General features: G+C 37.0%; 1 protein-coding gene and 1 pseudogene across 2 annotated transcripts in view; one reads left to right on the plus strand and one right to left on the minus strand.

Moving 5' to 3' along the window:
• TMEM135 (transmembrane protein 135) overlaps nucleotides 1-12,825 on the minus strand; it is a 342,694-nt gene that overhangs the window by 329,004 nt on the left and 865 nt on the right. The window lies entirely within an intron of this gene.
• Nucleotides 8,227-9,045, plus strand: LOC114032681 (annotated as a pseudogene).

Genomic DNA, 12,825 nt, shown 5'->3' on the forward strand with positions numbered 1-12,825 from the left:
ACATGAGGATGTCTTCCCCTCCCTTGCTGCACCACCACCCTCCAAGTTACACCCAGTGGCGCTCTCTCCAAGGTCAGACACTCAATTCAGTATTTCTTTGTACGTGAGCAGTTGCGGTGAAGATTTTTTTGGTTCTAACATTAAAGTTTTGGGGGTGACTTTGTAAAATAGGTGATAAAAAGAAATGGAAGATCGAATCAGAACACAGTGTTTAATCCACAGTGGACAAATAGATACTTGTTTACTACCACAAGAGACAAAATATTATGCCTTGTTTGCTGAGAAGTAATGGCTGTTCAGAAGGAATACAATCTTCATTGCCGTTTCAAATCAAAACATACTGACTTAAGCAAATTAGACACCAATGAAAAACAAATTAAAGCGTCCAAATTGTTGAAAAACCTCAGTGGGGAACAACAATTTTTCAAGAAAGTAAACTCAGAAAATGAAGCAGCTACTAAGGTTAGTTTTCAGATTTCTAAAGCATGTTTGATTTCAAACATGATTCCGGAGTACAATAAATTGATTGCTGACAAGAAGTGTAACATGTCCCATTAATTAAATGTAAACAAGTAAGAAAGCCTGAAAAATGTATTAAAACTTGCACTGCTTAGCAAAGTAATTTTTTAACATTAATGTGATTTCATGATAAATAAAAATCTTAATAAGTGTTATAAATTGATATTCATTGAAATTTCCCTTTTTTAATATGCTTTAGTTGCAAAATAGTTTAACCCTTAATTATACCTTTGTTTGGAAAGTGAGCCACAAAAACCTATCTTCAGCCTAAAGAAGTTTAACCTATTTTAATTTTGGCCCTTACCTACTGCCAAGTTGTACAGGTCTGTTCTAGAGCATAGTATTAATGGAACAGTTACTGAATATATAGGAAAATAAGTGATCATATCAAAAAGCTGGCATAGTTTCATCAAGAACAAGTTATGCTAAACCCCATCTCCTTTTTTCAATCAATCAACAAGCATTTATTAAGTTCCTACTACATACTGAACTAGGTGGGCTGGAGTCATTTAATGACTCCTTGACCAAGAGAATGATGAAGAATAATTAAAGTAGATTTTAGCTACATCAGGATCACTGATTTAGAACTAGAGGGACGCTCAGAGGTCATCTAGTATAATCTACTCATATGACAAACCCAGAAACTTATACCTAGGGGCAGGTAAATGACTTGCCTCCAATCAAACCAATAATACTAAAGCATCTATCAAAGTTACTCATGTTATATTGTGGAAAAGATAGAAAGACGTGGCTAAACAATAGTCCAATTAGATGAGTTCAAGAACTAGTTGAACAGTTAATCCCAAAATTAGCTACTAAAAATTTAACATCAACTTAGAAGAAGGACTCTAATACAGAAGCCCAGGAATCTATATTTGTACTAGTTAACTTTTTCATCAATGCCTTGGATAAAGGCAATTATGGCATACCTATCAATCTAAAGACGATCTAAAGCTGGGAGGAACAGCAAACAAACAAGATGAAAGTAAGGATCCATAAAGATTTTAATCGGCTAAACAACTGACCAAATCTAACAAGAGAAAATGGGTTCAAAAATCGACTTCATAAGGACCAGAAAGAGGAAATACAGCTACACAGCAGGTGATCTAAAAAGTTTTTAACGAATTTGAAACTCAGTCAACAATATGATGTGGCAATCAAGAAAACATTGTTAATCTTAAACTGAACTAAAAGAAATACAGCGTCCTGGACTGCAGAGATGGTAGTACCGCTCTAAGATGCGCAAGTCACACAGTACACTGGTTCCATTCTGGGAACCACAATCTAAGAAGGATATGATGAAGAAGAAAAAGTCCAGACAAGGAAAACCAGGATGGTGGCAGCTGACGGAACTGGGAATGTTTAGCCTTGAAAAGAGAAACAGTGGGAATAGGATAGCAATCTCCTAGTATATAGAACTACTAGAGTATTGTTAAAAAAAAAATCGTTGGATAATCTGTTTCACACAATGAGCACAATAATGCAAGAGAAAACAACACTGAAAACTTCACAACTCCAATTAATGCAGTGTATAATCTATAACTTTGAAGGAATGAGGAAGCCTGTGTCCTTTCTCTCAGCTATGAGAGGAATATTTCCAGACACTGACAATGGTCTGACTTTGTTTTGCTTGACCATACTTATCTGTTACAAGAAACAACTCTATGGGGAGAGGGGGAGACATCATGAAGAGGCAATGATATTTTTAAAAAAGAAAGAAAGAAAATAAAGAGAGCATCAACAAAATCTTTAGAAAGGAAAAAAATGAAACATTAGAGGAACATGTTAATATCTGTATGAAATGATGCAGAGTGAAGAAAGCAGAGAACAAACATAATGACTTAGAGCAGTGTAACTGAAGACATTAAAAGCAATCAAAACTCGGTTCAAATATGATGAATACAGTAGTTCCAAATTACCAAAGTTAAAATACACATCCTTTTCTAATTAAAAAAAAAATGTTTAACAACGAAGACAGAAAAATTACAAATGCAGTCCTCTTCAATCACAATGTGCAAAAAAAAAAAACAGACAGGAGAAAGAACGTTATATACCACAAAATAGTAAGTTTGGCTAGAATGTAGAGTGCATGAAGGGGCATAACAAGTAGTAAGCCTAGAAAGGTGAGTAGTGGCCAAATTGTGAAGGGCTTTGAGTTCCAAAAACCTTTTGAAAAACAACTAAATAAATTGTGGTACATGAATATTATGGAGTATTACTGCACCATGACATACAATAAATATCAAGAATTCAGCGAAGCATGAACCAATCTAAAGACAAGACAAGTCAAATCAACAAACCAATAAGCATGCATTAAGGACCTACTACAGTGTCAGGCATCAGGCTGGGGATAAAAAGAAAGGCAAAAGATAGTCCCTGCCCTAGAAGAATTCACAGTTTAATAGGAGAGATAGCATGTAAACAACCATGTATAAATAAGATTAGATAAAGATGTAGACTGTGGATGTAAATGTAGATAGAGAAGTAATTACAGATACATAGATAATAAACTGGAGATTTAATAGAGAGAAGGCAATAGCATTAAGGAAGACTGGGAAACGCTTTTTGCAGAAGGTGGTATTAATTTTACCTGGGACTTGAAGGAAGCCTAGGAAGCAAGGAGGCACAGATGCAAAGAGAGCATTCCAGACATGGGGGACAGACAAAGAAAATGTCTTGTATAAGGAATAGCGAGAAGGCTAGAGTCACTAGATCACAGTATATGTGTGAGGAGTGAGGTATAAGAAGGTTTGAAATGAAGGAAGAGGCCAGGCTATGAAGGGTTCTGAATGTAAAAACAAAGGATATCACATTTGATCCTAAAGATAATAGGCTTGAAGCCAATGAAGTTTATAGTATTGGTGTGGGGGGTGGGGGGGAGCGTGAGGGAGGTGTCACATGATCAGACTTTCATTTTAGGAAGCTCAGTCTGATAAGTGAGTAGAAGATGGACTAGACTAGAGTGGGGTGAGATATGAGGCAGGGAAACCAACGAGAAGTAAGCAGAACCAGGAAAACAACACACTACTACAATTTAAATAGAAAGAATGAAAAAATGAAAATAAACACTGTAATTAGAATGACCATTATAATTATAATGACCAACCTTGAGCCGTAGAAGATTTGAAACAACACACCTCCTTCCCTTCTTTGAAGAACTGTAGAACTCTGGGCACAGAATATTACATATACTACAGACTCAGTTTGATGTCTTGGTTGGTTTTGCTGAATAACTTTTTTAAAATTTTTCTTTTTTATCCTATGTTCAGGAAATGGAGGGAAGAAAAACATTTGGAAATGAAGGTGATATAAAAAGAAAAGATTCTAATAAAAATTTAAATAAATAATACCAAATGGGAGAGGTTGAATTTTATCCAAGGAGTATTAAGAAGCTGCTGAAGCTTCTTTAGCTGAAGGTTGACACTGTCAGACCTGCACTTTAAGAATATCAATTAGAGCATGAACTGCAGAGGGGAAAGGTGAGACAGAGACCAAATAGAAGACTATTGTAACAATCCAGGGAAAAGATGAGGAGGACTTTAACTAGGTTGGTGCCTATATGAATGGTGAGATACATAGAGATAGTCAACAAGATTTAGCAACTATTGAGAACACTCCACAGTTACAAAACTGGACTACTGGAAGGAAATACAGTCCTGCTTTGAGAAGTGTCAACTGGACATCTCTTCCTCAATGATGCCTGTATAGTGATTTAGACCCCGATTTTATTTAGACTCCTGGTTTATTTCCAATCAGTATTATTCAGTTTTGTGTAATTCTATAGGGATAATGATAATTTCTGTTACATTGTCTGGTACATACATTTAATCAGTATAACCAACTAGCATCGATACACTTTTTATATATATATATATTTGGGGATAATTAAACAAGGTTAGACAGATTCTCTCTTACAATAGGCCACAAACTTTAAACTACAAGATTATAAGTTCACTTGCTTGTTATAAAGTTCACTTGCATAATCATAGGAAGCTAACTAGAGCACTTTTCTTCTTGCTAACTAGGTGACCCAACCCAGCATGGCAAAAATGACCTAATGATATGGAAAGTTTCCCAGCTATTCCTGATTGTCACTTCAACCCCATCACCCCTTTGAAGGGGAAACAGGCCTATAAGTACTTGACCAACAGGTGAACCTGTCTTCCAACTGCCAGAGCTGCTTACAGCTCTCTATTGCCTAACATGGGGCTAGTGAATGATGATTAGCTCTGCCCATTTTTGGACATCCTCCACCAGTCATTGACCATAAACATAAACTGAAGGCTCTCCTGGAAGGTTAACATGTAGGTCTATCAACCAATGAGCCTCTGTATTTTTACTTTGTTTCATCTGTACTATCTGGGTATCAAGGACTATAAAACTATGGCCCTGGAGAAATAGGGCATCTCAGGTCATGAGGAAGATCTTAGGTCACCTTCATTAAATTGGGACATGTCCCTTTAATTAATGGTTATTGGTGTGGAACCCTGCTTCAGTGGTTTTTATTGCAGATTGGACATTTTTCCAGCCCACAACAGGAACCTGAAAGTCAGTAGGTCTAACACAGAGCTTATCTTCCCCCACAAAAAAACAGGAGGAGAAGGTAATCAACAGTGTCAAATACTATCCATACACAAAGACTATTTGGCTATTATGTACTGTATTTCTTAATGAGATGTAAGAAATAAGAGTTTATTCAATAGGACTGATAACTTTTAATTACATTTTCTTAAACAAAAATGTGCTGTTATAATCTAGGGCATATCTACATTTCTAAATATTCTAAACAACACAAGCATAACCACTAAGGTAGAAGTAATCTAAATGGAGGTATTAAATACTTTGATATTAAAAAAGTTCACATGCAGAGCAGCTGCAGTTACAGATAGAGTGACAAAAAAGCTGCAAAAGTTCAGTAAAATGTGCACTTATAACCAAGTAAACACGATTCTGAGCACCACATTTCAGGAAGAATGGTGACATATTTTGTCCAAGGAAAGGCAATTAGAATGGTGAAGAGCCTCAAGTTCACACTATAATTAACATCAGCCGAAACAAATGGGAATGTTTAGCCTAGAGAAGACAAAATGTAGAAAGGAAAGATAGCTGTCTTCAAGTACTTGGGGGGTTGTCACATGAAAGAAGGACTAGGCTTGCTCTGTTTAGCTACAGAGAGTACAACCTGAAACAATAGGTAGAAGCTGTAAATGTAGTCTTAATGTAGGAAAAAAGTCGTAACAGAGCTATCATACACAAGGGAATATTGTTCAGTCATTTCATTCATTTCCAACTCTTCATGACCCCATTTGGAGTTTTCTTGGCAAAGATACTAGAGGGGTTTGCCATTTCTGTCTCCAGCACATTTTACAAAGGAGAAAACTGAGGCAATCAGGGTTAAGTGACTTGCCCAGGGTCACACAGCTGGTGTCTAAGGTCACATTTGAATTCAGGTCTTTGTGACTCCAGGCCCAGTGTTTTATGCACTGAGCCATCTAACCTCCTTTTCACTGCACTACACTGTTTCAGTTAATTCATTCAGTTAATCAATGTCCCTCTTAAAGTGTGGCACCCAAAACTAAACAAAAGATACTAGATATGACCTCACAAGCACAGCGTATGGTAGGCTAGTACCTCCCACTATGCTTCTTTTAATTCAATGTAAGATTTTGTTAACTTTTCTAGCATTCATATCAAACTATTAGCAAATATTGAAGTCGCAGCAAATTAAAACTACTGGCAAACTAGGTCTTCCTCATCATATAATTCTGCTTTTGAATATTTATATATACATTATACATAATATAGATACACACACATACACATATGCCTATGGCTGTGTTCATATATATATATGTGTGTGTGTCTATCTATGTGTTTATGTCTATACACAGATACATACACACACACATATATATACATTATACATATATATGTGTTTAAATGAGCACAAAAGCATACCCATAATCCAGCTCTGCTACTTACTAGCTGGTAACACTGCATCTCAGTTAACTTAGCTAAAAAGTTAGTGACTAGATGTCACCTTCTAGTTCTAAATCCTATCGTTCTCTCTATATGTAATAAAATATATACATAACAGATAAATAACCATACAAGATAGTTAGTCTATGCTCCCAAATAAGATGATTAGTCTCTAGAGAAAAGAGACTGAGTTTTATCCCCTCAGTAATCCCCAAAGCCTACAGAAGTACACTAGGGAAAAACAGACGCTCAATAAGGGTTTATTATTAATTATGAAAAGAAAACCATGCTTCAGGAGTGTCATTGTCTAAGTTAACAAACAAGTTAACCGTCTATCTGTACCAGACACAATTAAGACTTAATTTTCCAGGTCCACGAATAAGAATATGCTACCTATCCTACTCTATTTGATGAAAAGATTAAAAAGCAAAAACAAAGGAACTTGGCAGCTCTTCTTAAACTCAAAGTTAAAAGATAACTTTTTTTTTCAGATTGTACTACAATGATGGCTCACACAACCCAAGGCTTGTATTAAGTACATCATTATCATCATTCTTACTAGAAATGAAACTGAAAGATATAAAGAGGTTGCAACTAAATAGTAGGAAAGTTCAAGATTTGCCATGAAAACAAATAAAGGAGCTGTCCAAGTTGATTTTACTGCACAATCAAAGACAATAAGAAACCACTTCATGGACACTTGGTCACCTTTCCTTGCAATGCTCATAAACTACATGAGGAAAAAACATTATTAAAATAAATGTGACATATGTTAACATCTATTGCAAAGAACTCTAAATGTGAGATAAGTGGACAATGAACGTACTACCAGAGGAACTGACTAACAGGCATAGCACAGACCTTAGTTCAAATCTGGCCTCAGACACTGTCCCAGTTTCCTCAACCATAAAATGGAGAAATCATAGCATCTCTCACATGGTTGTTGGGAAAATAAAATGAAAAATACAAGATCTCATTATGTTTATTGTTTGTTGACTATAAAAAAGGAATTTGATTTCTTAAAGCAAAACACTACCTTAGAGGGTATCTACAAACAAAGTATTTCCCATATAATGTCAAAATCACATAAGATTCCTTGAAGAAATAACTGTTCAATGACCCCTCTGATTAACTGAATGGACAACCCCTAGACTTCATCCATTCACCATGGAAAACCACTCTCTTTAAAGAATTAAGCTGTGCACCACCCAAAAGACAATGGAGAAGAACACGGCAGGAGTGAATAGAGTGCAACATATTACCAATGATAAACTGTACTGAAACAATACGATGAAGGATGCTATCAGAGAGAGATACAAGAACACCAAAAAACAATGTGAGTCAGTCATGTATTAAGTGTGAGGAATAAACAATAGGCATGGTCTATAGGATGCCAATAGGCATCCACACAACATCGAGACATTTAGAAGGCCCCCAATATGTTGGATGAATATGGTCAAGAATCACAAAAGACACTCCACAGGGTGATTAGGACAACTCAAATGAAATAATATATGGAAATGATTTTGCAAATCTTAAAGCACTATAAAAAAACATCACCCATCATTGTTGTTGATGTTGTTGCTATTACTATTAGAAGGTTTAGATGATTGTGATCTGCACCACTGAAGAGAATACCAACATCAATCAAGGCATCTAAGTACCCACATGAATGAGAGCACAGATCAAACAGTTATGTAAATTATTATTATGACAGTTCCCAGTATCATGTCTATTAGTTAGGATTCGTGATCCAGGCACAACAGTCCTAAAAGAATGGGCCTTGATGGTGGAATCAAGAGAAACTGGAATGAAACTGTGGATAGCTTTGATATGAATCTCTCAAAACCTTTCCTTTGTGGCATATCTGTTTATACAGTTATGATTTTGAAAAGCCATCTTGCTATTTAGCAAAATGCAATTTTTCCTTCTTTCAAGGGTTATGATATGATTGCTCAAGCCCAGTCTGGGACTAGACTGTTTTCTTTGCCATTTCCACTTTGCAACAGATTGAACTGGACTTAAAGGCCATAAAAACCCTGGTTTTGGCATCCACTATAGAGCTAGCCCCACAGATCCAAAATATAGTGATGATAGTAGCAGAGTACATGGATGCCTCATTCCATGCCTTCACTAGAGGAACAAACATTGGGCTAAAGTTCAGAACTTGTGGATGGAAGCTCCCCACATCATCATGGGCACCCAAGCCCATGTCTCTGACATGCTTAATCTGAAAAGCATATAACCTAGATACATCAAGAGATGTCTATACTGAATGAAGTTGATTAAATGTTAAGCTATGGTTTGAAGGACCAGGCCTATGACATATTCCAGAAACTCAGTAGCAATATTCTGGAATCAGCCACCACACCCTCAGATGTGCTAGGAATGACCAAAAAGTTTATGAGGGATCTTAAAAGGATCCTAGTCAAGAAAGAATAGTCGACAATGGAAAGCATTCATCAGTTTAACATAAATGTAAAACAAAAAAAATGGAAGTTACATGATCTATTTGAAATGTTACTGTTGTTTTTTAGTAGTGTCTGATTCTCCATGACCCCATCTTGGGGTTTTCTTGACAAATGGTTTGCCATTTCCTTCTCCAGCTCATTTTACAGATGAGGAAACTGAGGCAAACAGGGTTAAGTGACTTGCCCTGGGTCACACAGCTAGTAAGTGTCTGAGGCCAGATTTGAACTCAGGATGTGTCTTCTTGATTCCAGGCCCAGCACACTGCGCCACCTACCTACCCCACCAACTAAACAACTAAAAGATGTCTAGAGGCACAGATATGCAACAAGTATCTTTGGTTGCTATGACCTTCCCACCAACCAGAATTATATTCACAGAATTGGCTGTGAAGGTTACTTTCCTCATTAGAGTATGCCTATCAACATGGTGACAGAAGACAGGAGACTCTTGCAAGATATCAAGACCTTCTAAAATACCTCCATTGAGGAGAAACCTTTCAATGTGGCTAACCTCATCTGAAGGGCTTCTCCATCTGATCTCACCCAAGGTTCTGCTCTCTGAGATGATGGGGAACTGGAAGGGGAGGGAAGAACAAGGGATGAATACTTTTGTCATTTTTTCCTTTTTTTAAAACTTTGAACAAATGTCACTTTTTGAGGCAAAAGGAGCTATGTACCTTTACATACTCTTTTCTTTGTAGCAGGCTTATGTCTCACCCAGTGCTTTTCTTCCTCCAAAATACTAATCAACATTTCAGTGTTTCAGCCAGTCTGTTCTCTATTCCCAGCAGCCAAATACTTCCTCCCAAAATTAACGGAAAGAGTCCATGACTCTGAACACTCAACTCTCTCTCAGTTTCTGTTCAAAATTAGTCAATTGGGATAAAAAGGCTCAGTAGGCTGGCTCCTCTCCAGATAAGAGGACCAGGAGAGAAAGTAATAATTTTTGATGTTTTGAATAGTATTTATTGATTCAGAAAAAGAAAACACAAAATTCTTAATAAAATTCCTTGGAAACTGCCCCCCCCAAAAAAGACTATTAATTTATCAAATGTTTATTAAGCACCTACTAAGTACTAAGGCACTATGCTAGGTACTGAAAATACAAACACACACACACATAACACACACAAATAGATCCTGTTCTCAATGAGCTTACATTCTATTTGAAGGAAACAACAGGTATATAGAGAAGTAACCACAAAATTATGAGAGAAACAGCTCTGTGGAGGGGATTTTGGAGAGAAAAGATCAGCTCTGTTTTGGGTAAATGGAGTCTAAGATAACCATATAGTAATTAAACTATGTAAATTCACACATATAGATTAGTGTGCTAATTCCAACTCCCCTTCGCCTACTGAACAAAATACAACTCTCATCATTCAAAAATTTCTCAAAAAAAGCTTTCATGATAGCTACTTGGCTCTACCTTATCAAAGGATCACAGATCTAGAATTTGAAGTAATCTCAAAGACCATCTAGTCAAACCTTTTTATTGTGCAGATAAAAAAATCTCTGGCTGAGGGAGGCAGAGTGACTAGTCCAGTCTCTCAGTGAGGTCGTTTAAGAGGTTGAAGCTTACACCCAGGAATTCAGACTCAAGGGTCAGTGCTCTTGCCTCAGTCCCGCAATTCCTCCTTTTCCAACCTTATCTCACCTTATTCACCTTTATCTCAGACTCCCATCAATACACACTACCTGTCATTCCTCAAATACTTCTTTTCTTCATGCCTTGTAGAGGTGAGAGGTGAGCTCCTGCACGCCAACATCTCTGACAACTGACATTCCAAGTCAAACTCTACTTCATCCCTGAAGACTCCCTTGATCCTTCAGAGTTAGAAATTTTTCCTATATCCTTCAGTAGTACTTTACTCCTCTCTTACACATTTTCATATTCCATTTCTATTTTGTATTACATTTATTTATGAATATGTCTTATCCCCTGTCCCATTGGATTTTAAGTCCTTATGAAAAGGAATACTGTTGTAATAAGCATACCTACAAGGCCTAGGCTCATAGAAGGCATTCACTAAGTGTTGTTGAAGTGAATTATTCATGGGATAAGGAATTATAAAGATAACAAACTCTATCTGCAAATGAGAAAATCAAGGTTCAGATAAATTAAGTGACTTTCTCTAAGTCATACATGTAGTAAGTGGCAAAGATGAAGCTGAAACTAGGATCCTTTGATTTCAAGCCCAAGTGCTCTTTCCATTACACCAAGCCACCACATACATGTGAATTAACAGGGAGTTAGTATTCAATCCAATTGATGTTTTACACTACTTTAAAGAATACAGAAAAAAAAATGAATGTGGGGCAGCTAGGTGGATAGAGCACCAGCCATGGAGTCAGTAGGAGCTGAGTTCAAATCTGACCTCAGACACATAACACTCAACTAGCTGTGTGACGGTGGGCAAGTCACTTAACCCCACTGCCTAGCCCATTAAAAAAAAAATGAATGTAATTAGACATTAGAAGTGAAGAAATAACACTTGTATTTCTTTTAGAAAGAACTTTAATATTAAGGAAGGTAACATGTGAAGGAAAGAGAGGAACTTTCATGTTTGAGTACTTTTCAAATTGTGTTTTTCACATGAAATTAATCTTCATATGAATTTCTGGATGTTCAGTTTTTTAAACTGGCTTACCCCTACATGAAGCACTTTTAAATCCTGAACAGATCCTTCATAATACCAAGAAAAACCTCCTGAACAACTTTCAGGAGAAGGTACACACTGAATAACCTGACAAGTTTTAGATAACACCACTCAAACTCCCAGACACTAACTGGTCTAGTATGTGAACGTGGAGAAACAGCAAAATTCCCAAGTACCACAAACTTGTGACTCACCTAAGAGAAGAGATCCTCCTATGCTGCCTAGCAAAAGTGGCCTTAGGAAATCACTTGGGGAAAGAAAAAGCAAAAAACCTAGAACTATAGATCTAGAACTAGAAGTTATCAGAGGTCAACTATCTAACTTCTTCATTTTGCAGATGAGAAAAATAAGGTCCATAGAGATGGAGTGACTTGTCTAAAGTCACACAGACAGTAAAGCGACAGAGCCAGAATTCAGTAACTAAGTTCAGCACTCTTTCCCCAGCACCAACCAGACTAGGCCCCCGGGCATCCCTTGAAAACTACCTCTCACAGGAAGCAAAAACAAAAATATGGCATAGTCCTAACCTAAACCCTCATATACAATAACTAAAAAGCATGGGCCAAGATCCCAGGGTCCACCCAACACTCACACACTACAAAAAATCAAGGACCTCAAACACATATCTAGGATAGGAAGGGTCCTCAGAGGTCACAGAATCCATCTTCCCTGTTTTATACATAGGAAACAGAGGCCCAATGAGATGAAGTGACTTGTCCAAGGTCACACAGGTAGTAAGGTGACAAAAATGGAATTTGAACTCAAGTCCCATGACTGCCAAGTTCAGCGCTCTTTCTGTAACACCAAGCTGGAATTCTTAATCCTTCTCAGAGCTTCCCTGAACACCACCTCTCTGTCACAACCAGCAAAAACAAAAACAAAAACAAAAGTATTATTTAAAAGACATAGAATCCAAAAGTAAGCACAGCATCTCAAACTATTTAAAAGGCTCAAGGAACTAAACCTTCACTTACCCTATTGAAAAGCCAGGAACCTGCTTAAGGGTAGATCCAGCAATTCACACGATTTAAAAAGCAGGACCTAAACCCTCCCACTATTTAAAAGCCAAGAACCTTGATCTCTGGGTTAGATACAGCAATTAACACTATTTAAAAGACAGACCGGAAGCCTTGCAAACCTCATTTAAAAGACACCGACCTGAATCCCAGGATACATCCAAAGGTAAGGACCTAAAC

The sequence above is a fragment of the Vombatus ursinus genome, unplaced genomic scaffold (genome assembly GCF_900497805.2).
Source record: "Vombatus ursinus unplaced genomic scaffold, bare-nosed wombat genome assembly UNPS02005659.1, whole genome shotgun sequence".
Classification (NCBI taxonomy): domain Eukaryota; kingdom Metazoa; phylum Chordata; class Mammalia; order Diprotodontia; family Vombatidae; genus Vombatus; species Vombatus ursinus.